The 26,904-nt window shown below is 52.1% G+C and overlaps 1 long non-coding RNA gene across 2 annotated transcripts; it reads right to left on the reverse strand.

Annotated features, from left to right (window-relative positions):
• LOC126947354 (uncharacterized) lies at positions 1 to 26,614 on the reverse strand. 2 transcript variants are annotated; one of them, XR_007723034.1, is made up of 4 exons: positions 24,119 to 26,614; positions 16,074 to 16,158; positions 8,040 to 8,126; positions 1 to 76 (listed from the first exon to the last, which is right to left on the reverse strand). It is a non-coding gene; the product is annotated as an uncharacterized LOC126947354 (long non-coding RNA). The 2 variants fall into 2 exon arrangements; XR_007723033.1 differs by lacking the exon at positions 1 to 76 and having other exon boundaries at positions 7,640 to 8,126.
• Positions 26,615 to 26,904: the final 290 nt, after the last annotated feature.

Consider the following 26,904-nt stretch of genomic DNA (forward strand, 5'->3'; position numbering starts at 1 on the left):
GGTGTGCCATGGACATCGCCTCGCTGAGGGGAGAGGACGATGCCTGGAAGGCTCACGGGGGTGGGAGCACAGCCTCCTCAGTGCTTTCTACACTCAGCAGCTTCAGAAATTCCCGTAGAAGCAGAACGCGTGAGAACCGAGACCGGAACACACCCCAAAGAAAGGGGATGAGGGGTCAACCAAAGCATTCGCTCATTACCAAGGAGCACGGGCAGGACGCCGCTTCAAAGAACGTGTGAAAAGTCACTCACGGGTGTTTCAGAAAGTACGGGTAGCGTGAGATTGCTCGATCAGTTCAAACAGGCTGCCATCCCCCAGGCCATGAAGCCCCCGACATGAGCCTCTCACGGTGAACAGAAGTCACTCGCACCTCTGCCAGAGAAAGTCCTACAAGCCGACACGTGACCTCACGAAACCTGGCCTTCAGCCCGTCGACCACAGTGAGTCTGACACGGTACATCCCTCCAGATGGTGAAGGACCCCAGGCCTTCTTGGCACCAGGGATGGGTATCGTGGAAGACCATTTTTCTGAGGGGTGGTTTTGAAATGCAACTGTTCCACCTCAGGTCAGGCATTGGATCCTCATAAGGAGCACCTCCGAGATCCCTCACATGCCGTTTACAATAGGGTCCAGCGCCTAGGAGAACATAGGGTCCCAGCGCCTAGGAGAATCTAAATGCTGCCGCTGATCCAAGAGGAGGCAGAGCTCAGGCGGTCATGCCTACTTCGCCCGCCACTCACCTCCGGCTATGACCCCGGTTCCTAACAGACCATGGACCAGTACCAGTCTGCAGTCCAGGACTAAGCCCTACTGGCCAGCACACACACCAGCCCAGGTGGAGACACCACTCGTGACCCTGCTGGGCAGGAAGGAAGCCTGAGGGCCATTTCCTGACCAGGATGCCACACCCCCGACCCAAATACAGAGGTTCCCCATAAAAACCCACTGTACACTCAACAGAAAACAGAGCCACACCTGGGCAACACAACAAGACCCCATCCCTGCAACAGAGAAAAGAAAATTAGCCAGGCATGCTGGTGCGCGCCCGAGGTCCCAGCTGCTCGGGTGACTGAGGTGGGAGGATCGCCTGAGCCAGGGATCACGCCACCGCATGCCAGCCTGGGTGACAGAGCAAGACCCTGTCTCGGAAAATACAAACCAACTAAAAACCAACAGAAACTGGCTGCATTTAGGGTGGAAGAAACACCGCAGGGGACTAGCGAATGGCACCATAGGGTTTCTATCAGGAAGAACAGCACGTCTCCCAACCAAGTGCTCACGCCCCTTATGACACCCTGTGCTTGGGAAGCACCAGCGAGGCCACGTGGCTGGCCTCTTCCTGCTTTAAATAAAGTGGAACCAGACGCTGTAATGACACAAAGGGACTATGACAAAACCTGGAGGTTCTAACTGAGAAAACAATTCCATGTGTGAGTTCCTATGACGACGTCTCAAAACAATGGAAGGAGGGTACCATTTGCAAATAAGACAACTTCTGAAGTCTATTCAACTGTTACCTCTTGGGAAAAGAGGGAAGACTCATTTACTCCATAGACAGCACACACACAGCACTTTGCCACACATAATACAAGGCGATTTATGGCAGTGGCCGCGTATTTTCACGTGTATCACCTTTTGGGCATCTTCTAGGTTTGCTAGAGCCGGCGACTACTTTTATTCCCCACAAAACACACAGAAATGCATGAGCATATCTCCTCTCATGGAGCATCTACACTAATAGGAAGAAGAATGTTGTACTCCAAGTGTACCTGCAAACACGGTTTTCTTCTGAAAACCCAAGTGCACGCAAAGCAAACACGGCATATCACTAAAGCGCACAGGAGAGCAGAGCACCTCTTAAGTAGAAAGAATGTAAAGGATAGCTAGTTGGGAACATTATTTTAAAAAGTGTCTATGGAATGAGTTATCCCAGGGAGCCTGTTTGGTACCTGCATTCAAAGGCAATTCATTATTCGACATGGAACCTTTAACAGAAGGTTCACAGTAAGATCCCTGGAAATGGCATTCCCCTGGTGACTTTTCAATGCTCAGATTTCAGTATCGATACAGCTTGGTAAGCAGTCAGGAGAGGGGCGGCTCAGAGGCTGAAAGCACACAGGTCAGGGCGCTCCTGTGTCCGACAGCCTCACCTGGGCCTCGCTTTCTGCACTGCCCAGGGCTGCTCATAGAGATTGTGCCGAAACGGATCTGTGCACGCCAAACAGCTCTCAGCAGGGGCTCAACAGCCAGAAGCCGTTCCACCACCGTCATCCCCCTTTCTAACCAGAGAACACCCGATACAGAAACAGGAGAAACACGTATTAAATGAGTTGGCAAAGCCAAAATCCACCCGGATCTACCACTCCAAAACAAACATACACCACACTGCCCAATATTGACGGGAGCCAAAAACATGGAAGTCCCGAGAGCCCCCACTGACCACAGCCAGACACCACTTCTGCAAGAACCAAGCACGCGCCTAGAGATCACCCGTGATGACCCAGGAGAGCAGCTTGGAGCAGAGACAAACGTGAAGGAGAGGCACAGGGGCCAGGGTGCTGGGTGTGCCCGTCTGTGTCACCTCACTGAGATTGCTGACCTCTGGCCCTTGGTGTCCGCGTCCTGTGGAGGAGGTAGCCCCCAAATCCCTGCCTCCCCCTTCAGCGCTGACTGAGGCTGCCCTGAAGTCTCCCCAGGGCTGAGACTGCTTCGAAATCCTGTTAACTGCACACCCACATAAAAACACAAACAAACAAAGTATCAAGTACGCAGACGGGAAAAGAAAACTATGTGAATCCTCCCCTATTCAACAGGCATTTAAAAAGTAACAGGAAAATTGTGGTAGTCTTTAAACCACCACCAGCTATCACGTCCTGTTGAGATGTTTTAGCCAATCAGGAACATCTCTTTACCAAGCACCGGTGTGTTTAGGAAGTCCGTTGACAGATTCCAAATAACCTCGGAGCCTGCGACCTGACCCCCATTCACGCGCATCACCTCTCCGGCGGAACAAGCCCTGGACACCATTCAAATGGTGAGGAACAGGAACAAGGGTAGCTTTTTCCCTCAACACCACAAAACAAGCTCGACCCCGAGGAGCCCGGACAACAGCGACGTTTGCTTAGACGCTTTCCCACTGACCTTGTCAGAGCGAACGTTCCCATCCCACGCCACCCAGCGTTTCCCTCTCCCCGGGATACCAGCAGCCGCCAACCCTCACAACTCGCAAGCCGGAAACAGAGGCCAAGCTGACAGGAGGGAGGCCTCTCTCCATTCCCCACTGAATTGGCTCAGGACACGGATGTTCCCAAACACACACGGCCCCGGGTATTCCACACCTGGAGAACATTCTAACAACAGACGCTGCAAAGACGTTCCCCTGAAGAGAAACTCAGTTCCTAACTTCCCTTAGGGAAAAATATGAGGCCCAGAACTTTCCAGAATATCAAGTCTGGGAGGAAGCCACTCACCTCTGGCACTTCCTAAACCTGCCTTCCCGCAGGTGCTCAGGGATGTCCCCGCGCCAGCCCCGTCCACCCAGGACGGCAGCAGGGCTCAGGCAGCCAGCACCTGGGCAGCAGGCGAAGCAACCCCAGGGTGAAAACGTCATCCCAGGCACCACTTCCCGGAGCCCCTCAGCAAGAAAAACAGAGGCGGGACCAGAACCGAGGGCTGACTCGAGGCTGGGGAGCCACAGACCCGCACAGCTCAATCATCGGACACGCTCTGCTGTGGACAGAGGAGCCCAGCCCAGCCCAGCCCAGCCCAGCCCAGCCCAGCCCAGGGAGAGGCCAGCCCAGAGATCCTCGTGCCGGCTCCACGGGCCAGCGTCCTCCAAGGGCTGCAAGTTTGCGATCACAGCTTCAGAGTCGGGTTCCAGAATCTTCCGGAATCAAAGACACACCAAACTGTAAAGCTGCCAGGACAGCAGGGCCCAGGAGCAGGCTCAGGGGAGGACCAGGCAGAAACCCCACACACAGCACACACGTGTGCATGCTTACTCCACACATGCCACCCCTTCACCCGATACTATACACGCAAACGCATCTATGCACTCCATACACACCCTCAAATACACTCACCAAAAAAATGTGATGCGTGTACACACTCCACACACCCTCCAATATACACGACACACGCATGAACATGCTCACTCCACACACACCTGCTAAATACACTCACCACACACGCACAAACGTGACACACGTGCACACTCATTCCAGACCTCACACCCCTCACCAAGTACACAGGTGCACACATCCCCAAGTCCAGAACCTGCAGACTCCACAAGCTTTGGTTTCCCCCACTCTTTCTCTCATCACATGAGATCCACACACACAGGTGTCATTTACTGACATCTAACACCCGGGGAGGCCCTTAGACAGAACTGCAGTCACAAGTCGGCTTCATTCAGGCATTCATCACCAGCCTCCGGAAGCCACCTCCTGTCCCCACGGGGAGGGGGGCCGAGACCGCAGGCGTCGCTGGGCTTACAGATCCCCAGGCTGGCAACCCAGCGAAATCAGGAGGGCTCGGCCACGGCCCTCGAGGGAGACGGGTACTGGGGGCTCAGGTATGCGGCACATGGGTCCTCATTTCCATACGGCGTCACCTACGACAGCGTCGGGGGTGAAAGCCAGTGGGGTTTGGCATTCCTGGGATAGACGGTCCTGGAATTACAAGGGAAGCTTTGTTACTACTTCTCCCCTCTGAACACATGAGGTCCATGGTCCCCGCTCACATCTAACCCTGGGAATCGGAATCGGTGACTCCTTGTCCACCTGAGGACCACCCAAGAGGATCCACACACCTGCTGCAACAGCAGCACCGCACCTGGTCCGCAGGGGAGCAAAGCAAATCCCACCTTTTGACGAAAACTGGATTACCCCGACACTGGCAGCCTGCAGTGTGTATATATCGTCAGGCCCCCACATCTGCGGCGCCACCTGCAAGAGGAACACAAACCCTGAGTCCCGGGTTCTCACGATGGCCTGTGAGGTGGATGCTGGCACCTTCTCATCTCCCAGTGGAGAGGAGAGGAGAGGAGAGGAGGCCAGGGCCAGGGCCAGGGCCAGGGCCAGGGCTGGCGTGTCAGGAGGGTCAGGGTTCAAAAACCCCATCCGCCTCACAAAGCAGCCCTGACCGTTCAAGTGACTTCTATCATCAGCCTTAAAATGGACCACAGTTACCAGTAATTCTGAGTGCTGTTCCTTCTGACGTCAGACATTTTGCTAGAAAGATTTTGCCAAATCTGCTTTCAAAATCCTATGTTATGAAATGTCTAATGAAAATCTGAGCTGTGAAATAAAGCACATATTTAAATGAATCCCAAAATGACTATCACGAAGGAAGTTGTAACTTGAAGTGAAAAATATCCTCTAAGTGACATCAGCCAGAATTACCTGCCATCATTACTGATCCCATATGATTAATGAATTCTACAGCATCATCTCAGATATGAACTTAAAACCATGCGCTGAATGCACATTTTAGCACAACCAAAGTTCTGCTTTCATGAGCAGCACAGGCGTCTCTGGAGAGGATTTTAATTGGGACTACAATGCGCACGGTGGTGGTAAGAGGTTTCATGCCGGCTGTTCTCCAAGGTGCAACACAGAACCACCACTAACCTCGAAGACACCTTTGTAACGAGATGATGAGAGACGATGTGGACAGAATACTGTAAATATTTGAAAAGGAGAAACAATGCAAGGAAAGAATCTTATATCAGTTACCCTTTACACGCTTAGAAAAAACCGATTTCTCTTTTGGGATGATTAAAGAAGAAAATGACATTTCTGGGTTTTTCTTCTTTTTTTTTTTTTTTTTTTTTTTTTTTTTAACATTTTTCTTTCTGAGACAGGGTCTTGGCTCTGTCACACCAAGACTGGAGTACAGTGGAGCAATCACAGCTCACCGTAGCCTTAAGTGTTCTTCCCACCTCGGACCCCAGAGTAGCAGGGACCACAGGCACGCACCACCATACTCAGCTAATTTTTCTCTTGTTAGAGAGATGGGGTGTCTTGCTCTGTTGTCCAGGCTGGTCTTGAACTCCTTGGCCTCAAGTGATCCTCCTGCCTTGGCCTCACAAAGTGCTGCGATTACAGGCATAAGCCAGCGTGCCCAACCAACCTTTTCCTTAATTCTATAACAATGACGCCGCATTCAGAGAAAGGATAACTATTAGTGAGAAGAAACTTGGCGAAGCAATATGTTGATACGAAAACAAAATGGTCACAATTCCTCATTGTGAAATTTCAGTTTGAAACTGTTAACATACACCAAGCAAAAATGATAGCTCACATCAGGTTTTACAAAGAAGTCCAATAGATGATGATTCCAATTGTACGTTTATTTCTAGATTTGAGAAAGTAAGTCATAGCCAACTTCTACAGTTTTGTTGCCATAGAGCCAAGATTAAATCACAACGTGCGTGCGAACGTGCCTCAGGGTGCGGCAGGGAACCCCACGCCCACCGAGCACGCATATGCAGAAATATTTTGCCCAAATCTATTTTCCAACATGTAATTAAAGACGTCCCAGATATACTTTTCTCTCTCCCCACAAAGGATGTGAGGCCAAGTTTTATCCTAGTGTTCGATAAAAAGGCTCATGTGAAAAAGGGAACAGCAACGCTCAGGCGACCCACGCAGGCCCCGGCAGACGCTCTATAGCAGGAGGGACGCGGCACAGGCAGGGCTGTGGGTGCACCTGCACCCTCGCTAACCTCATGGTGCAAGCACCCGAGGCTCTACAGATTCCACTCCCAGAGTTAGTGGGAAACTCCATCCTAGCACCGGGATGCTCTGCGTTGCTCGATGTACCTGCTTTAAGATATGCATGAACTGTCCTTACTCTACACACGAGACTCACTAGGAGATACTTGCAGATTTATCGGAAAATAGACATTCCAGCAAATGCATTTCTGTAAGATTTCTCTACCTCTTTTCACTGGGGGGGAGGGGGGAAAAGGTAACTTGCCTCCAAGGGTTGGAGACAAAGCCGTTACTGCAGACAAGAGTGCTGCGCACCCCGGGAACCGCTGCGCCACGAGGCACGGCCGTGCACCCCGGACGCAGGAGTAGCACACGAGGCTAGCACAGGCTGACGCCAGCTCTCTCCAGAAGCAGGCCTGTCCTTCCTCCTCCCTCAGCCCCCAGCTCCCAGGCTCCCTTCTCCAGGCCTCAGTGGCTGCTGACAGGGCAGAGGCCACCACTAGAGGAGGCTCTCAACTCCACCAGGGACAGGAGCCCCGGACGCTGGGGACTCCGCTGCTGCCCTCCGCGCCCACCTCCCTCTGCTCCGCCCTTCTCAGGAGCCAGGCGTGGCCACTTTGACCCTCCTTCCCTTCTGTGGCTCCTACAAAAACCAGTCCAGCGAGCCCAGGCTGCCTCGGGTTGAGCATCCCCAGCCTGAAATCCAAAGTGCTCCGAAGAGCATTTCCTGCCAGTGTCATGAGGGAGAGCTCGGAATGTTTCAGCTTTCAGAGCATTTTGGAGTAGGGACGCTCAGCCTGAATTTGAACGTCTTTCAAGGCGGCCACACACTGAAGCCCCCGATGTCCGCCCCACACAATCCCAGCACACCCTCTGAAGTCCTCAGCAACAACAGATTTTCTTTCTTCAAAAAAAAAAAAAAAAAAAAAAAAAAAAAAAAACCAAGTCACATAAACTCACACGCAACCACGGAAGGGGGTTGTGGACACCTGCAGAGACTGGATGAAATTTAACTGTCACATTTTTACCAGGGTAATTTAAAGTCATTCCTCAAAACACACCTGGTTTTACTGAGCTGCATTTTAAGGTGAACACACACAAATCATTTCGGGGAAACAAAGGTCACTTTGGGCTGTGTGTGGTTTCTTGACTCCTGTGAATAACTCAGCGTTCACCCTCACTTCTGGATAAGGGAGAAGATGCAAAGAAAGTTGTTAAAACAAAGACATGGAAACAAGTTTAAGAAGGGTTTGAAAGGTTCCTCCTGTCCCCCTGGAGGGGAGGACGACGACGCCTGGAAGGCTTACGGGGGACAGGAGCACAGCCTCCTCGGTGTGCCATGGACATCGCCTCGCTGAGGGGAGAGAGGACGATGCCTGGAAGGCTCACGGGGGTGGGAGCACAGCCTCCTCAGTGCTTTCTACACTCAGCAGCTTCAGAAATTCCCGTAGAAGCAGAACGCGTGAGAACCGAGACCGGAACACACCCCAAAGAAAGGGGATGAGGGGTCAACCAAAGCATTCGCTCATTACCAAGGAGCACGGGCAGGACGCCGCTTCAAAGAACGTGTGAAAAGTCACTCACGGGTGTTTCAGAAAGTACGGGTAGCGTGAGATTGCTCGATCAGTTCAAACAGGCTGCCATCCCCCAGGCCATGAAGCCCCCGACATGAGCCTCTCACGGTGAACAGAAGTCACTCGCACCTCTGCCAGAGAAAGTCCTACAAGCCGACACGTGACCTCACGAAACCTGGCCTTCAGCCCGTCGACCACAGTGAGTCTGACACGGTACATCCCTCCAGATGGTGAAGGACCCCAGGCCTTCTTGGCACCAGGGATGGGTATCGTGGAAGACCATTTTTCTGAGGGGTGGTTTTGAAATGCAACTGTTCCACCTCAGGTCAGGCATTGGATCCTCATAAGGAGCACCTCCGAGATCCCTCACATGCCGTTTACAATAGGGTCCCAGCGCCTAGGAGAATCTAAATGCTGCCGCTGATCCAAGAGGAGGCAGAGCTCAGGCGGTCATGCCTACTTCGCCCGCCACTCACCTCCGGCTATGACCCCGGTTCCTAACAGACCATGGACCAGTACCAGTCTGCAGTCCAGGACTAAGCCCTACTGGCCAGCACACACACCAGCCCAGGTGGAGACACCACTCGTGACCCTGCTGGGCAGGAAGGAAGCCTGAGGGCCATTTCCTGACCAGGATGCCACACCCCCGACCCAAATACAGAGGTTCCCCATAAAAACCCACTGTACACTCAACAGAAAACAGAGCCACACCTGGGCAACACAACAAGACCCCATCCCTGCAACAGAGAAAAGAAAATTAGCCAGGCATGCTGGTGCGCGCCCGAGTCCCAGCTGCTCGGGTGACTGAGGTGGGAGGATCGCCTGAGCCAGGGATCACGCCACCGCATGCCAGCCTGGGTGACAGAGCAAGACCCTGTCTCGGAAAATACAAACCAACTAAAAACCAACAGAAACTGGCTGCATTTAGGGTGGAAGAAACACCGCAGGGGACTAGCGAATGGCACCATAGGGTTTCTATCAGGAAGAACAGCACGTCTCCCAACCAAGTGCTCACGCCCCTTATGACACCCTGTGCTTGGGAAGCACCAGCGAGGCCACGTGGCTGGCCTCTTCCTGCTTTAAATAAAGTGGAACCAGACGCTGTAATGACACAAAGGGACTATGACAAAACCTGGAGGTTCTAACTGAGAAAACAATTCCATGTGTGAGTTCCTATGACGACGTCTCAAAACAATGGAAGGAGGGTACCATTTGCAAATAAGACAACTTCTGAAGTCTATTCAACTGTTACCTCTTGGGAAAAGAGGGAAGACTCATTTACTCCATAGACAGCACACACACAGCACTTTGCCACACATAATACAAGGCGATTTATGGCAGTGGCCGCGTATTTTCACGTGTATCACCTTTTGGGCATCTTCTAGGTTTGCTAGAGCCGGCGACTACTTTTATTCCCCACAAAACACACAGAAATGCATGAGCATATCTCCTCTCATGGAGCATCTACACTAATAGGAAGAAGAATGTTGTACTCCAAGTGTACCTGCAAACACGGTTTTCTTCTGAAAACCCAAGTGCACGCAAAGCAAACACGGCATATCACTAAAGCGCACAGGAGAGCAGAGCACCTCTTAAGTAGAAAGAATGTAAAGGATAGCTAGTTGGGAACATTATTTTAAAAAGTGTCTATGGAATGAGTTATCCCAGGGAGCCTGTTTGGTACCTGCATTCAAAGGCAATTCATTATTCGACATGGAACCTTTAACAGAAGGTTCACAGTAAGATCCCTGGAAATGGCATTCCCCTGGTGACTTTTCAATGCTCAGATTTCAGTATCGATACAGCTTGGTAAGCAGTCAGGAGAGGGGCGGCTCAGAGGCTGAAAGCACACAGGTCAGGGCGCTCCTGTGTCCGACAGCCTCACCTGGGCCTCGCTTTCTGCACTGCCCAGGGCTGCTCATAGAGATTGTGCCGAAACGGATCTGTGCACGCCAAACAGCTCTCAGCAGGGGCTCAACAGCCAGAAGCCGTTCCACCACCGTCATCCCCCTTTCTAACCAGAGAACACCCGATACAGAAACAGGAGAAACACGTATTAAATGAGTTGGCAAAGCCAAAATCCACCCGGATCTACCACTCCAAAACAAACATACACCACACTGCCCAATATTGACGGGAGCCAAAAACATGGAAGTCCCGAGAGCCCCCACTGACCACAGCCAGACACCACTTCTGCAAGAACCAAGCACGCGCCTAGAGATCACCCGTGATGACCCAGGAGAGCAGCTTGGAGCAGAGACAAACGTGAAGGAGAGGCACAGGGGCCAGGGTGCTGGGTGTGCCCGTCTGTGTCACCTCACTGAGATTGCTGACCTCTGGCCCTTGGTGTCCGCGTCCTGTGGAGGAGGTAGCCCCCAAATCCCTGCCTCCCCCTTCAGCGCTGACTGAGGCTGCCCTGAAGTCTCCCCAGGGCTGAGACTGCTTCGAAATCCTGTTAACTGCACACCCACATAAAAACACAAACAAACAAAGTATCAAGTACGCAGACGGGAAAAGAAAACTATGTGAATCCTCCCCTATTCAACAGGCATTTAAAAAGTAACAGGAAAATTGTGGTAGTCTTTAAACCACCACCAGCTATCACGTCCTGTTGAGATGTTTTAGCCAATCAGGAACATCTCTTTACCAAGCACCGGTGTGTTTAGGAAGTCCGTTGACAGATTCCAAATAACCTCGGAGCCTGCGACCTGACCCCCATTCACGCGCATCACCTCTCCGGCGGAACAAGCCCTGGACACCATTCAAATGGTGAGGAACAGGAACAAGGGTAGCTTTTTCCCTCAACACCACAAAACAAGCTCGACCCCGAGGAGCCCGGACAACAGCGACGTTTGCTTAGACGCTTTCCCACTGACCTTGTCAGAGCGAACGTTCCCATCCCACGCCACCCAGTGTTTCCCTCTCCCCGGGATACCAGCAGCCGCCAACCCTCACAACTCGCAAGCCGGAAACAGAGGCCAAGCTGACAGGAGGGAGGCCTCTCTCCATTCCCCACTGAATTGGCTCAGGACACGGATGTTCCCAAACACACACGGCCCCGGGTATTCCACACCTGGAGAACATTCTAACAACAGACGCTGCAAAGACGTTCCCCTGAAGAGAAACTCAGTTCCTAACTTCCCTTAGGGAAAAATATGAGGCCCAGAACTTTCCAGAATATCAAGTCTGGGAGGAAGCCACTCACCTCTGGCACTTCCTAAACCTGCCTTCCCGCAGGTGCTCAGGGATGTCCCCGCGCCAGCCCCGTCCACCCAGGACGGCAGCAGGGGCTCAGGCAGCCAGCACCTGGGCAGCAGGCGAAGCAACCCCAGGGTGAAAACGTCATCCCAGGCACCACTTCCCGGAGCCCCTCAGCAAGAAAAACAGAGGCGGGACCAGAACCGAGGGCTGACTCGAGGCTGGGGAGCCACAGACCCGCACAGCTCAATCATCGGACACGCTCTGCTGTGGACAGAGGAGAGCCCAGCCCAGCCCAGCCCAGCCCAGCCCAGCCCAGGGAGAGGCCAGCCCAGAGATCCTCGTGCCGGCTCCACGGGCCAGCGTCCTCCAAGGGCTGCAAGTTTGCGATCACAGCTTCAGAGTCGGGTTCCAGAATCTTCCGGAATCAAAGACACACCAAACTGTAAAGCTGCCAGGACAGCAGGGCCCAGGAGCAGGCTCAGGGGAGGACCAGGCAGAAACCCCACACACAGCACACACGTGTGCATGCTTACTCCACACATGCCACCCCTTCACCCGATACTATACACGCAAACGCATCTATGCACTCCATACACACCCTCAAATACACTCACCAAATGTGATGCGTGTACACACTCCACACACCCTCCAATATACACGACACACGCATGAACATGCTCACTCCACACACACCTGCTAAATACACTCACCACACACGCACAAACGTGACACACGTGCACACTCATTCCAGACCTCACACCCCTCACCAAGTACACAGGTGCACACATCCCCAAGTCCAGAACCTGCAGACTCCACAAGCTTTGGTTTCCCCCACTCTTTCTCTCATCACATGAGATCCACACACACAGGTGTCATTTACTGACATCTAACACCCGGGGAGGCCCTTAGACAGAACTGCAGTCACAAGTCGGCTTCATTCAGGCATTCATCACCAGCCTCCGGAAGCCACCTCCTGTCCCCACGGGGAGGGGGGCCGAGACCGCAGGCGTCGCTGGGCTTACAGATCCCCAGGCTGGCAACCCAGCGAAATCAGGAGGGCTCGGCCACGGCCCTCGAGGGAGAGACGGGTACTGGGGGCTCAGGTATGCGGCACATGGGTCCTCATTTCCATACGGCGTCACCTACGACAGCGTCGGGTGAAAGCCAGTGGGGTTTGGCATTCCTGGGATAGACGGTCCTGGAATTACAAGGGAAGCTTTGTTACTACTTCTCCCCTCTGAACACATGAGGTCCATGGTCCCCGCTCACATCTAACCCTGGGAATCGGAATCGGTGACTCCTTGTCCACCTGAGGACCACCCAAGAGGATCCACACACCTGCTGCAACAGCAGCACCGCACCTGGTCCGCAGGGGAGCAAAGCAAATCCCACCTTTTGACGAAAACTGGATTACCCCGACACTGGCAGCCTGCAGTGTGTATATATCGTCAGGCCCCCACATCTGCGGCGCCACCTGCAAGAGGAACACAAACCCTGAGTCCCGGGTTCTCACGATGGCCTGTGAGGTGGATGCTGGCACCTTCTCATCTCCCAGTGGAGAGGAGAGGAGAGGAGAGGAGAGGAGAGAAGGCCAGGGCCAGGGCCAGGGCCAGGGCCAGGGCTGGCGTGTCAGGAGGGTCAGGGTTCAAAAACCCCATCCGCCTCACAAAGCAGCCCTGACCGTTCAAGTGACTTCTATCATCAGCCTTAAAATGGACCACAGTTACCAGTAATTCTGAGTGCTGTTCCTTCTGACGTCAGACATTTTGCTAGAAAGATTTTGCCAAATCTGCTTTCAAAATCCTATGTTATGAAATGTCTAATGAAAATCTGAGCTGTGAAATAAAGCACATATTTAAATGAATCCCAAAATGACTATCACGAAGGAAGTTGTAACTTGAAGTGAAAAATATCCTCTAAGTGACATCAGCCAGAATTACCTGCCATCATTACTGATCCCATATGATTAATGAATTCTACAGCATCATCTCAGATATGAACTTAAAACCATGCGCTGAATGCACATTTTAGCACAACCAAAGTTCTGCTTTCATGAGCAGCACAGGCGTCTCTGGAGAGGATTTTAATTGGGACTACAATGCGCACGGTGGTGGTAAGAGGTTTCATGCCGGCTGTTCTCCAAGGTGCAACACAGAACCACCACTAACCTCGAAGACACCTTTGTAACGAGATGATGAGAGACGATGTGGACAGAATACTGTAAATATTTGAAAAGGAGAAACAATGCAAGGAAAGAATCTTATATCAGTTACCCTTTACACGCTTAGAAAAAACCGATTTCTCTTTTGGGATGATTAAAGAAGAAAATGACATTTCTGGGTTTTTTTTTTTCTTTTTTTTTTTTTTTTTTTTTTTTTTTTTTAACATTTTTCTTTCTGAGACAGGGTCTTGGCTCTGTCACACCAAGACTGGAGTACAGTGGAGCAATCACAGCTCACCGTAGCCTTAAGTGTTCTTCCCACCTCGGACCCCAGAGTAGCAGGGACCACAGGCACGCACCACCATACTCAGCTAATTTTTCTCTTGTTAGAGAGATGGGGTGTCTTGCTCTGTTGTCCAGGCTGGTCTTGAACTCCTTGGCCTCAAGTGATCCTCCTGCCTTGGCCTCACAAAGTGCTGCGATTACAGGCATAAGCCAGCGTGCCCAACCAACCTTTTCCTTAATTCTATAACAATGACGCCGCATTCAGAGAAAGGATAACTATTAGTGAGAAGAAACTTGGCGAAGCAATATGTTGATACGAAAACAAAATGGTCACAATTCCTCATTGTGAAATTTCAGTTTGAAACTGTTAACATACACCAAGCAAAAATGATAGCTCACATCAGGTTTTACAAAGAAGTCCAATAGATGATGATTCCAATTGTACGTTTATTTCTAGATTTGAGAAAGTAAGTCATAGCCAACTTCTACAGTTTTGTTGCCATAGAGCCAAGATTAAATCACAACGTGCGTGCGAACGTGCCTCAGGGTGCGGCAGGGAACCCCACGCCCACCGAGCACGCATATGCAGAAATATTTTGCCCAAATCTATTTTCCAACATGTAATTAAAGACGTCCCAGATATACTTTTCTCTCTCCCCACAAAGGATGTGAGGCCAAGTTTATCCTAGTGTTCGATAAAAAGGCTCATGTGAAAAAGGGAACAGCAACGCTCAGGCGACCCACGCAGGCCCCGGCAGACGCTCTATAGCAGGAGGGACGCGGCACAGGCAGGGCTGTGGGTGCACCTGCACCCTCGCTAACCTCATGGTGCAAGCACCCGAGGCTCTACAGATTCCACTCCCAGAGTTAGTGGGAAACTCCATCCTAGCACCGGGATGCTCTGCGTTGCTCGATGTACCTGCTTTAAGATATGCATGAACTGTCCTTACTCTACACACGAGACTCACTAGGAGATACTTGCAGATTTATCGGAAAATAGACATTCCAGCAAATGCATTTCTGTAAGATTTCTCTACCTCTTTTCACTGGGGGGGAGGGGGGAAAAGGTAACTTGCCTCCAAGGGTTGGAGACAAAGCCGTTACTGCAGACAAGAGTGCTGCGCACCCCGGGAACCGCTGCGCCACGAGGGCACGGCCGTGCACCCCGGACGCAGGAGTAGCACACGAGGCTAGCACAGGCTGACGCCAGCTCTCTCCAGAAGCAGGCCTGTCCTTCCTCCTCCCTCAGCCCCCAGCTCCCAGGCTCCCTTCTCCAGGCCTCAGTGGCTGCTGACAGGGCAGAGGCCACCACTAGAGGAGGCTCTCAACTCCACCAGGGACAGGAGCCCCGGACGCTGGGGACTCCGCTGCTGCCCTCCGCGCCCACCTCCCTCTGCTCCGCCCTTCTCAGGAGCCAGGCGTGGCCACTTTGACCCTCCTTCCCTTCTGTGGCTCCTACAAAAACCAGTCCAGCGAGCCCAGGCTGCCTCGGGTTGAGCATCCCCAGCCTGAAATCCAAAGTGCTCCGAAGAGCATTTCCTGCCAGTGTCATGAGGGAGAGCTCGGAATGTTTCAGCTTTCAGAGCATTTTGGAGTAGGGACGCTCAGCCTGAATTTGAACGTCTTTCAAGGCGGCCACACACTGAAGCCCCGATGTCCGCCCCACACAATCCCAGCACACCCTCTGAAGTCCTCAGCAACAACAGATTTTCTTTCTTCAAAAAAAAAAAAAAAAAAAAAAAAAAAAAAAAAAACCAAGTCACATAAACTCACACGCAACCACGGAAGGGGGTTGTGGACACCTGCAGAGACTGGATGAAATTTAACTGTCACATTTTTACCAGGGTAATTTAAAGTCATTCCTCAAAACACACCTGGTTTTACTGAGCTGCATTTTAAGGTGAACACACACAAATCATTTCGGGGAAACAAAGGTCACTTTGGGCTGTGTGTGGTTTCTTGACTCCTGTGAATAACTCAGCGTTCACCCTCACTTCTGGATAAGGGAGAAGATGCAAAGAAAGTTGTTAAAACAAAGACATGGAAACAAGTTTAAGAAGGGTTTGAAAGGTTCCTCCTGTCCCCCTGGAGGGGAGGACGACGACGCCTGGAAGGCTTACGGGGGACAGGAGCACAGCCTCCTCGGTGTGCCATGGACATCGCCTCGCTGAGGGGAGAGGACGATGCCTGGAAGGCTCACGGGGGTGGGAGCACAGCCTCCTCAGTGCTTTCTACACTCAGCAGCTTCAGAAATTCCCGTAGAAGCAGAACGCGTGAGAACCGAGACCGGAACACACCCCAAAGAAAGGGGATGAGGGGTCAACCAAAGCATTCGCTCATTACCAAGGAGCACGGGCAGGACGCCGCTTCAAAGAACGTGTGAAAAGTCACTCACGGGTGTTTCAGAAAGTACGGGTAGCGTGAGATTGCTCGATCAGTTCAAACAGGCTGCCATCCCCCAGGCCATGAAGCCCCCGACATGAGCCTCTCACGGTGAACAGAAGTCACTCGCACCTCTGCCAGAGAAAGTCCTACAAGCCGACACGTGACCTCACGAAACCTGGCCTTCAGCCCGTCGACCACAGTGAGTCTGACACGGTACATCCCTCCAGATGGTGAAGGACCCCAGGCCTTCTTGGCACCAGGGATGGGTATCGTGGAAGACCATTTTTCTGAGGGGTGGTTTTGAAATGCAACTGTTCCACCTCAGGTCAGGCATTGGATCCTCATAAGGAGCACCTCCGAGATCCCTCACATGCCGTTTACAATAGGGTCCCAGCGCCTAGGAGAATCTAAATGCTGCCGCTGATCCAAGAGGAGGCAGAGCTCAGGCGGTCATGCCTACTTCGCCCGCCACTCACCTCCGGCTATGACCCCGGTTCCTAACAGACCATGGACCAGTACCAGTCTGCAGTCCAGGACTAAGCCCTACTGGCCAGCACACACACCAGCCCAGGTGGAGACACCACTCGTGACCCTGCTGGGCAGGAAGGAAGCCTGAGGGCCATTTCCTGACCAGGATGCCACACCCCCGACCCAAATACAGAGGTTCCCCATAAAAACCCACTGTACACTCAACAGAAAACAGAGCCACACCTGGGCAACACAACAAGACCCCATCCCTGCAACAGAGAAAAGAAATTAGCCAGGCATGCTGGTGCGCGCCCGAGGTCCCAGCTGCTCGGGTGACTGAGGTGGGAGGATCGCCTGAGCCAGGGATCACGCCACCGCATGCCAGCCTGGGTGACAGAGCAAGACCCTGTCTCGGAAAATACAAACCAACTAAAAACCAACAGAAACTGGCTGCATTTAGGGTGGAAGAAACACCGCAGGGGACTAGCGAATGGCACCATAGGGTTTCTATCAGGAAGAACAGCACGTCTCCCAACCAAGTGCTCACGCCCCTTATGACACCCTGTGCTTGGGAAGCACCAGCGAGGCCACGTGGCTGGCCTCTTCCTGCTTTAAATAAAGTGGAACCAGACGCTGTAATGACACAAAGGGACTATGACAAAACCTGGAGGTTCTAACTGAGAAAACAATTCCATGTGTGAGTTCCTATGACGACGTCTCAAAACAATGGAAGGAGGGTACCATTTGCAAATAAGACAACTTCTGAAGTCTATTCAACTGTTACCTCTTGGGAAAAGAGGGAAGACTCATTTACTCCATAGACAGCACACACACAGCACTTTGCCACACATAATACAAGGCGATTTATGGCAGTGGCCGCGTATTTTCACGTGTATCACCTTTTGGGCATCTTCTAGGTTTGCTAGAGCCGGCGACTACTTTTATTCCCCACAAAACACACAGAAATGCATGAGCATATCTCCTCTCATGGAGCATCTACACTAATAGGAAGAAGAATGTTGTACTCCAAGTGTACCTGCAAACACGGTTTTCTTCTGAAAACCCAAGTGCACGCAAAGCAAACACGGCATATCACTAAAGCGCACAGGAGAGCAGAGCACCTCTTAAGTAGAAAGAATGTAAAGGATAGCTAGTTGGGAACATTATTTTAAAAAGTGTCTATGGAATGAGTTATCCCAGGGAGCCTGTTTGGTACCTGCATTCAAAGGCAATTCATTATTCGACATGGAACCTTTAACAGAAGGTTCACAGTAAGATCCCTGGAATGGCATTCCCCTGGTGACTTTTCAATGCTCAGATTTCAGTATCGATACAGCTTGGTAAGCAGTCAGGAGAGGGGCGGCTCAGAGGCTGAAAGCACACAGGTCAGGGCGCTCCTGTGTCCGACAGCCTCACCTGGGCCTCGCTTTCTGCACTGCCCAGGGCTGCTCATAGAGATTGTGCCGAAACGGATCTGTGCACGCCAAACAGCTCTCAGCAGGGGCTCAACAGCCAGAAGCCGTTCCACCACCGTCATCCCCCTTTCTAACCAGAGAACACCCGATACAGAAACAGGAGAAACACGTATTAAATGAGTTGGCAAAGCCAAAATCCACCCGGATCTACCACTCCAAAACAAACATACACCACACTGCCCAATATTGACGGGAGCCAAAAACATGGAAGTCCCGAGAGCCCCCACTGACCACAGCCAGACACCACTTCTGCAAGAACCAAGCACGCGCCTAGAGATCACCCGTGATGACCCAGGAGAGCAGCTTGGAGCAGAGACAAACGTGAAGGAGAGGCACAGGGGCCAGGGTGCTGGGTGTGCCCGTCTGTGTCACCTCACTGAGATTGCTGACCTCTGGCCCTTGGTGTCCGCGTCCTGTGGAGGAGGTAGCCCCCAAATCCCTGCCTCCCCCTTCAGCGCTGACTGAGGCTGCCCTGAAGTCTCCCCAGGGCTGAGACTGCTTCGAAATCCTGTTAACTGCACACCCACATAAAAACACAAACAAACAAAGTATCAAGTACGCAGACGGGAAAAGAAAACTATGTGAATCCTCCCCTATTCAACAGGCATTTAAAAAGTAACAGGAAAATTGTGGTAGTCTTTAAACCACCACCAGCTATCACGTCCTGTTGAGATGTTTTAGCCAATCAGGAACATCTCTTTACCAAGCACCGGTGTGTTTAGGAAGTCCGTTGACAGATTCCAAATAACCTCGGAGCCTGCGACCTGACCCCCATTCACGCGCATCACCTCTCCGGCGGAACAAGCCCTGGACACCATTCAAATGGTGAGGAACAGGAACAAGGGTAGCTTTTTCCCTCAACACCACAAAACAAGCTCGACCCCGAGGAGCCCGGACAACAGCGACGTTTGCTTAGACGCTTTCCCACTGACCTTGTCAGAGCGAACGTTCCCATCCCACGCCACCCAGTGTTTCCCTCTCCCCGGGATACCAGCAGCCGCCAACCCTCACAACTCGCAAGCCGGAAACAGAGGCCAAGCTGACAGGAGGGAGGCCTCTCTCCATTCCCCACTGAATTGGCTCAGGACACGGATGTTCCCAAACACACACGGCCCCGGGTATTCCACACCTGGAGAACATTCTAACAACAGACGCTGCAAAGACGTTCCCCTGAAGAGAAACTCAGTTCCTAACTTCCCTTAGGGAAAAATATGAGGCCCAGAACTTTCCAGAATATCAAGTCTGGGAGGAAGCCACTCACCTCTGGCACTTCCTAAACCTGCCTTCCCGCAGGTGCTCAGGGATGTCCCCGCGCGCCAGCCCCGTCCACCCAGGACGGCAGCAGGGCTCAGGCAGCCAGCACCTGGGCAGCAGGCGAAGCAACCCCAGGGTGAAAACGTCATCCCAGGCACCACTTCCCGGAGCCCCTCAGCAAGAAAAACAGAGGCGGGACCAGAACCGAGGGCTGACTCGAGGCTGGGGAGCCACAGACCCGCACAGCTCAATCATCGGACACGCTCTGCTGTGGACAGAGGAGCCCAGCCCAGCCCAGCCCAGCCCAGCCCAGCCCAGCCCAGGGAGAGGCCAGCCCAGAGATCCTCGTGCCGGCTCCACGGGCCAGCGTCCTCCAAGGGCTGCAAGTTTGCGATCACAGCTTCAGAGTCGGGTTCCAGAATCTTCCGGAATCAAAGACACACCAAACTGTAAAGCTGCCAGGACAGCAGGGCCCAGGAGCAGGCTCAGGGGAGGACCAGGCAGAAACCCCACACACAGCACACACGTGTGCATGCTTACTCCACACATGCCACCCCTTCCTTCACCCGATACTATACACGCAAACGCATCTATGCACTCCATACACACCCTCAAATACACTCACCAAATGTGATGCGTGTACACACTCCACACACCCTCCAATATACACGACACACGCATGAACATGCTCACTCCACACACACCTGCTAAATACACTCACCACACACGCACAAACGTGACACACGTGCACACTCATTCCAGACCTCACACCCCTCACCAAGTACACAGGTGCACACATCCCCAAGTCCAGAACCTGCAGACTCCACAAGCTTTGGTTTCCCCCACTCTTTCTCTCATCACATGAGATCCACACACACAGGTGTCATTTACTGACATCTAACACCCGGGGAGGCCCTTAGACAGAACTGCAGTCACAAGTCGGCTTCATTCAGGCATTCATCACCAGCCTCCGGAAGCCACCTCCTGTCCCCACGGGGAGGGGGGCCGAGACCGCAGGCGTCGCTGGGCTTACAGATCCCCAGGCTGGCAACCCAGCGAAATCAGGAGGGCTCGGCCACGGCCCTCGAGGGAGACGGGTACTGGGGGCTCAGGTATGCGGCACATGGGTCCTCATTTCCATACGGCGTCACCTACGACAGCGTCGGGTGAAAGCCAGTGGGGTTTGGCATTCCTGGGATAGACGGTCCTGGAATTACAAGGGAAGCTTTGTTACTACTTCTCCCCTCTGAACACATGAGGTCCATGGTCCCCGCTCACATCTAACCCTGGGAATCGGAATCGGTGACTCCTTGTCCACCTGAGGACCACCCAAGAGGATCCACACACCTGCTGCAACAGCAGCACCGCACCTGGTCCGCAGGGGAGCAAAGCAAATCCCACCTTTTGACGAAAACTGGATTACCCCGACACTGGCAGCCTGCAGTGTGTATATATCGTCAGGCCCCCACATCTGCGGCGCCACCTGCAAGAGGAACACAAACCCTGAGTCCCGGGTTCTCACGATGGCCTGTGAGGTGGATGCTGGCACCTTCTCATCTCCCAGAGAGGAGAGGAGAGGAGAGGAGAGGGAGGAGGCCAGGCCAGGGCCAGGGCCAGGGCCAGGGGGCTGGCGTGTCAGGAGGGTCAGGGTTCAAAAACCCCATCCGCCTCACAAAGCAGCCCTGACCGTTCAAGTGACTTCTATCATCAGCCTTAAAATGGACCACAGTTACCAGTAATTCTGAGTGCTGTTCCTTCTGACGTCAGACATTTTGCTAGAAAGATTTTGCCAAATCTGCTTTCAAAATCCTATGTTATGAAATGTCTAATGAAAATCTGAGCTGTGAAATAAAGCACATATTTAAATGAATCCCAAAATGACTATCACGAAGGAAGTTGTAACTTGAAGTGAAAAATATCCTCTAAGTGACATCAGCCAGAATTACCTGCCATCATTACTGATCCCATATGATTAATGAATTCTACAGCATCATCTCAGATATGAACTTAAAACCATGCGCTGAATGCACATTTTAGCACAACCAAAGTTCTGCTTTCATGAGCAGCAGCACAGGCGTCTCTGGAGAGGATTTTAATTGGGACTACAATGCGCACGGTGGTGGTAAGAGGTTTCATGCCGGCTGTTCTCCAAGGTGCAACACAGAACCACCACTAACCTCGAAGACACCTTTGTAACGAGATGATGAGAGACGATGTGGACAGAATACTGTAAATATTTGAAAAGGAGAAACAATGCAAGGAAAGAATCTTATATCAGTTACCCTTTACACGCTTAGAAAAAACCGATTTCTCTTTTGGGATGATTAAAGAAGAAAATGACATTTCTGGGTTTTTCTTTTTTTTTTTTTTTTTTTTTTTTTTTTTTTTTAACATTTTTCTTTCTGAGACAGGGTCTTGGCTCTGTCACACCAAGACTGGAGTACAGTGGAGCAATCACAGCTCACCGTAGCCTTAAGTGTTCTTCCCACCTCGGACCCCAGAGTAGCAGGGACCACAGGCACGCACCACCATACTCAGCTAATTTTTCTCTTGTTAGAGAGATGGGTGTCTTGCTATGTTGTCCAGGCTGGTCTTGAACTCCTTGGCCTCAAGTGATCCTCCTGCCTTGGCCTCACAAAGTGCTGCGATTACAGGCATAAGCCAGCGTGCCCAACCAACCTTTTCCTTAATTCTATAACAATGACGCCGCATTCAGAGAAAGGATAACTATTAGTGAGAAGAAACTTGGCGAAGCAATATGTTGATACGAAAACAAAATGGTCACAATTCCTCATTGTGAAATTTCAGTTTGAAACTGTTAACATACACCAAGCAAAAATGATAGCTCACATCAGGTTTTACAAAGAAGTCCAATAGATGATGATTCCAATTGTACGTTTATTTCTAGATTTGAGAAAGTAAGTCATAGCCAACTTCTACAGTTTTGTTGCCATAGAGCCAAGATTAAATCACAACGTGCGTGCGAACGTGCCTCAGGGTGCGGCAGGGAACCCCACGCCCACCGAGCACGCATATGCAGAAATATTTTGCCCAAATCTATTTTCCAACATGTAATTAAAGACGTCCCAGATATACTTTTCTCTCTCCCCACAAAGGATGTGAGGCCAAGTTTATCCTAGTGTTCGATAAAAAGGCTCATGTGAAAAAGGGAACAGCAACGCTCAGGCGACCCACGCAGGCCCCGGCAGACGCTCTATAGCAGGAGGGACGCGGCACAGGCAGGGCTGTGGGTGCACCTGCACCCTCGCTAACCTCATGGTGCAAGCACCCGAGGCTCTACAGATTCCACTCCCAGAGTTAGTGGGAAACTCCATCCTAGCACCGGGATGCTCTGCGTTGCTCGATGTACCTGCTTTAAGATATGCATGAACTGTCCTTACTCTACACACGAGACTCACTAGGAGATACTTGCAGATTTATCGGAAAATAGACATTCCAGCAAATGCATTTCTGTAAGATTTCTCTACCTCTTTTCACTGGGGGGGAGGGGGGAAAAGGTAACTTGCCTCCAAGGGTTGGAGACAAAGCCGTTACTGCAGACAAGAGTGCTGCTGCGCACCCCGGGAACCGCTGCGCCACGAGGCACGGCCGTGCACCCCGGACGCAGGAGTAGCACACGAGGCTAGCACAGGCTGACGCCAGCTCTCTCCAGAAGCAGGCCTGTCCTTCCTCCTCCCTCAGCCCCCAGCTCCCAGGCTCCCTTCTCCAGGCCTCAGTGGCTGCTGACAGGGCAGAGGCCACCACTAGAGGAGGCTCTCAACTCCACCAGGGACAGGAGCCCCGGACGCTGGGGACTCCGCTGCTGCCCTCCGCGCCCACCTCCCTCTGCTCCGCCCTTCTCAGGAGCCAGGCGTGGCCACTTTGACCCTCCTTCCCTTCTGTGGCTCCTACAAAAACCAGTCCAGCGAGCCCAGGCTGCCTCGGGTTGAGCATCCCCAGCCTGAAATCCAAAGTGCTCCGAAGAGCATTTCCTGCCAGTGTCATGAGGGAGAGCTCGGAATGTTTCAGCTTTCAGAGCATTTTGGAGTAGGGACGCTCAGCCTGAATTGAACGTCTTTCAAGGCGGCCACACACTGAAGCCCCCGATGTCCGCCCCACACAATCCCAGCACACCCTCTGAAGTCCTCAGCAACAACAGATTTTCTTTCTTCAAAAATTAAAAAAAAAAAAAAAAAAAAAAAAAAAAAAAAAAAAAACCAAGTCACATAAACTCACACGCAACCACGGAAGGGGGTTGTGGACACCTGCAGAGACTGGATGAAATTTAACTGTCACATTTTTACCAGGGTAATTTAAAGTCATTCCTCAAAACACACCTGGTTTTACTGAGCTGCATTTTAAGGTGAACACACACAAATCATTTCGGGGAAACAAAGGTCACTTTGGGCTGTGTGTGGTTTCTTGACTCCTGTGAATAACTCAGCGTTCACCCTCACTTCTGGATAAGGGAGAAGATGCAAAGAAAGTTGTTAAAACAAAGACATGGAAACAAGTTTAAGAAGGGTTTGAAAGGTTCCTCCTGTCCCCCTGGAGGGGAGGACGACGACGCCTGGAAGGCTTACGGGGGACAGGAGCACAGCCTCCTCGGTGTGCCATGGACATCGCCTCGCTGAGGGGAGAGGACGATGCCTGGAAGGCTCACGGGGGTGGGAGCACAGCCTCCTCAGTGCTTTCTACACTCAGCAGCTTCAGAAATTCCCGTAGAAGCAGAACGCGTGAGAACCGAGACCGGAACACACCCCAAAGAAAGGGGATGAGGGGTCAACCAAAGCATTCGCTCATTACCAAGGAGCACGGGCAGGACGCCGCTTCAAAGAACGTGTGAAAAGTCACTCACGGGTGTTTCAGAAAGTACGGGTAGCGTGAGATTGCTCGATCAGTTCAAACAGGCTGCCATCCCCCAGGCCATGAAGCCCCCGACATGAGCCTCTCACGGTGAACAGAAGTCACTCGCACCTCTGCCAGAGAAAGTCCTACAAGCCGACACGTGACCTCACGAAACCTGGCCTTCAGCCCGTCGACCACAGTGAGTCTGACACGGTACATCCCTCCAGATGGTGAAGGACCCCAGGCCTTCTTGGCACCAGGGATGGGTATCGTGGAAGACCATTTTTCTGAGGGGTGGTTTTGAAATGCAACTGTTCCACCTCAGGTCAGGCATTGGATCCTCATAAGGAGCACCTCCGAGATCCCTCACATGCCGTTTACAATAGGGTCCCAGCGCCTAGGAGAACACGCGGCTTACGAGAGGGTCCCAGCGCCTAGGAGAATCTAAATGCTGCCGCTGATCCAAGAGGAGGCAGAGCTCAGGCGGTCATGCCTACTTCGCCCGCCACTCACCTCCGGCTATGACCCCGGTTCCTAACAGACCATGGACCAGTACCAGTCTGCAGTCCAGGACTAAGCCCTACTGGCCAGCACACACACCAGCCCAGGTGGAGACACCACTCGTGACCCTGCTGGGCAGGAAGGAAGCCTGAGGGCCATTTCCTGACCAGGATGCCACACCCCCGACCCAAATACAGAGGTTCCCCATAAAAACCCACTGTACACTCAACAGAAAACAGAGCCACACCTGGGCAACACAACAAGACCCCATCCCTGCAACAGAGAAAAGAAAATTAGCCAGGCATGCTGGTGCGCGCCCGAGGTCCCAGCTGCTCGGGTGACTGAGGTGGGAGGATCGCCTGAGCCAGGGATCACGCCACCGCATGCCAGCCTGGGTGACAGAGCAAGACCCTGTCTCGGAAAATACAAACCAACTAAAAACCAACAGAAACTGGCTGCATTTAGGGTGGAAGAAACACCGCAGGGGACTAGCGAATGGCACCATAGGGTTTCTATCAGGAAGAACAGCACGTCTCCCAACCAAGTGCTCACGCCCCTTATGACACCCTGTGCTTGGGAAGCACCAGCGAGGCCACGTGGCTGGCCTCTTCCTGCTTTAAATAAAGTGGAACCAGACGCTGTAATGACACAAAGGGACTATGACAAAACCTGGAGGTTCTAACTGAGAAAACAATTCCATGTGTGAGTTCCTATGACGACGTCTCAAAACAATGGAAGGAGGGTACCATTTGCAAATAAGACAACTTCTGAAGTCTATTCAACTGTTACCTCTTGGGAAAAGAGGGAAGACTCATTTACTCCATAGACAGCACACACACAGCACTTTGCCACACATAATACAAGGCGATTTATGGCAGTGGCCGCGTATTTTCACGTGTATCACCTTTTGGGCATCTTCTAGGTTTGCTAGAGCCGGCGACTACTTTTATTCCCCACAAAACACACAGAAATGCATGAGCATATCTCCTCTCATGGAGCATCTACACTAATAGGAAGAAGAATGTTGTACTCCAAGTGTACCTGCAAACACGGTTTTCTTCTGAAAACCCAAGTGCACGCAAAGCAAACACGGCATATCACTAAAGCGCACAGGAGAGCAGAGCACCTCTTAAGTAGAAAGAATGTAAAGGATAGCTAGTTGGGAACATTATTTTAAAAAGTGTCTATGGAATGAGTTATCCCAGGGAGCCTGTTTGGTACCTGCATTCAAAGGCAATTCATTATTCGACATGGAACCTTTAACAGAAGGTTCACAGTAAGATCCCTGGAAATGGCATTCCCCTGGTGACTTTTCAATGCTCAGATTTCAGTATCGATACAGCTTGGTAAGCAGTCAGGAGAGGGGCGGCTCAGAGGCTGAAAGCACACAGGTCAGGGCGCTCCTGTGTCCGACAGCCTCACCTGGGCCTCGCTTTCTGCACTGCCCAGGGCTGCTCATAGAGATTGTGCCGAAACGGATCTGTGCACGCCAAACAGCTCTCAGCAGGGGCTCAACAGCCAGAAGCCGTTCCACCACCGTCATCCCCCTTTCTAACCAGAGAACACCCGATACAGAAACAGGAGAAACACGTATTAAATGAGTTGGCAAAGCCAAAATCCACCCGGATCTACCACTCCAAAACAAACATACACCACACTGCCCAATATTGACGGGAGCCAAAAACATGGAAGTCCCGAGAGCCCCCACTGACCACAGCCAGACACCACTTCTGCAAGAACCAAGCACGCGCGCCTAGAGATCACCCGTGATGACCCAGGAGAGCAGCTTGGAGCAGAGACAAACGTGAAGGAGAGGCACAGGGGCCAGGGTGCTGGGTGTGCCCGTCTGTGTCACCTCACTGAGATTGCTGACCTCTGGCCCTTGGTGTCCGCGTCCTGTGGAGGAGGTAGCCCCCAAATCCCTGCCTCCCCCTTCAGCGCTGACTGAGGCTGCCCTGAAGTCTCCCCAGGGCTGAGACTGCTTCGAAATCCTGTTAACTGCACACCCACATAAAAACACAAACAAACAAAGTAT

Source organism: Macaca thibetana, unplaced genomic scaffold (assembly GCF_024542745.1).
Source record: "Macaca thibetana thibetana isolate TM-01 unplaced genomic scaffold, ASM2454274v1 unplaced_scaffolds165, whole genome shotgun sequence".
In the NCBI taxonomy this organism is placed as follows: domain Eukaryota; kingdom Metazoa; phylum Chordata; class Mammalia; order Primates; family Cercopithecidae; genus Macaca; species Macaca thibetana.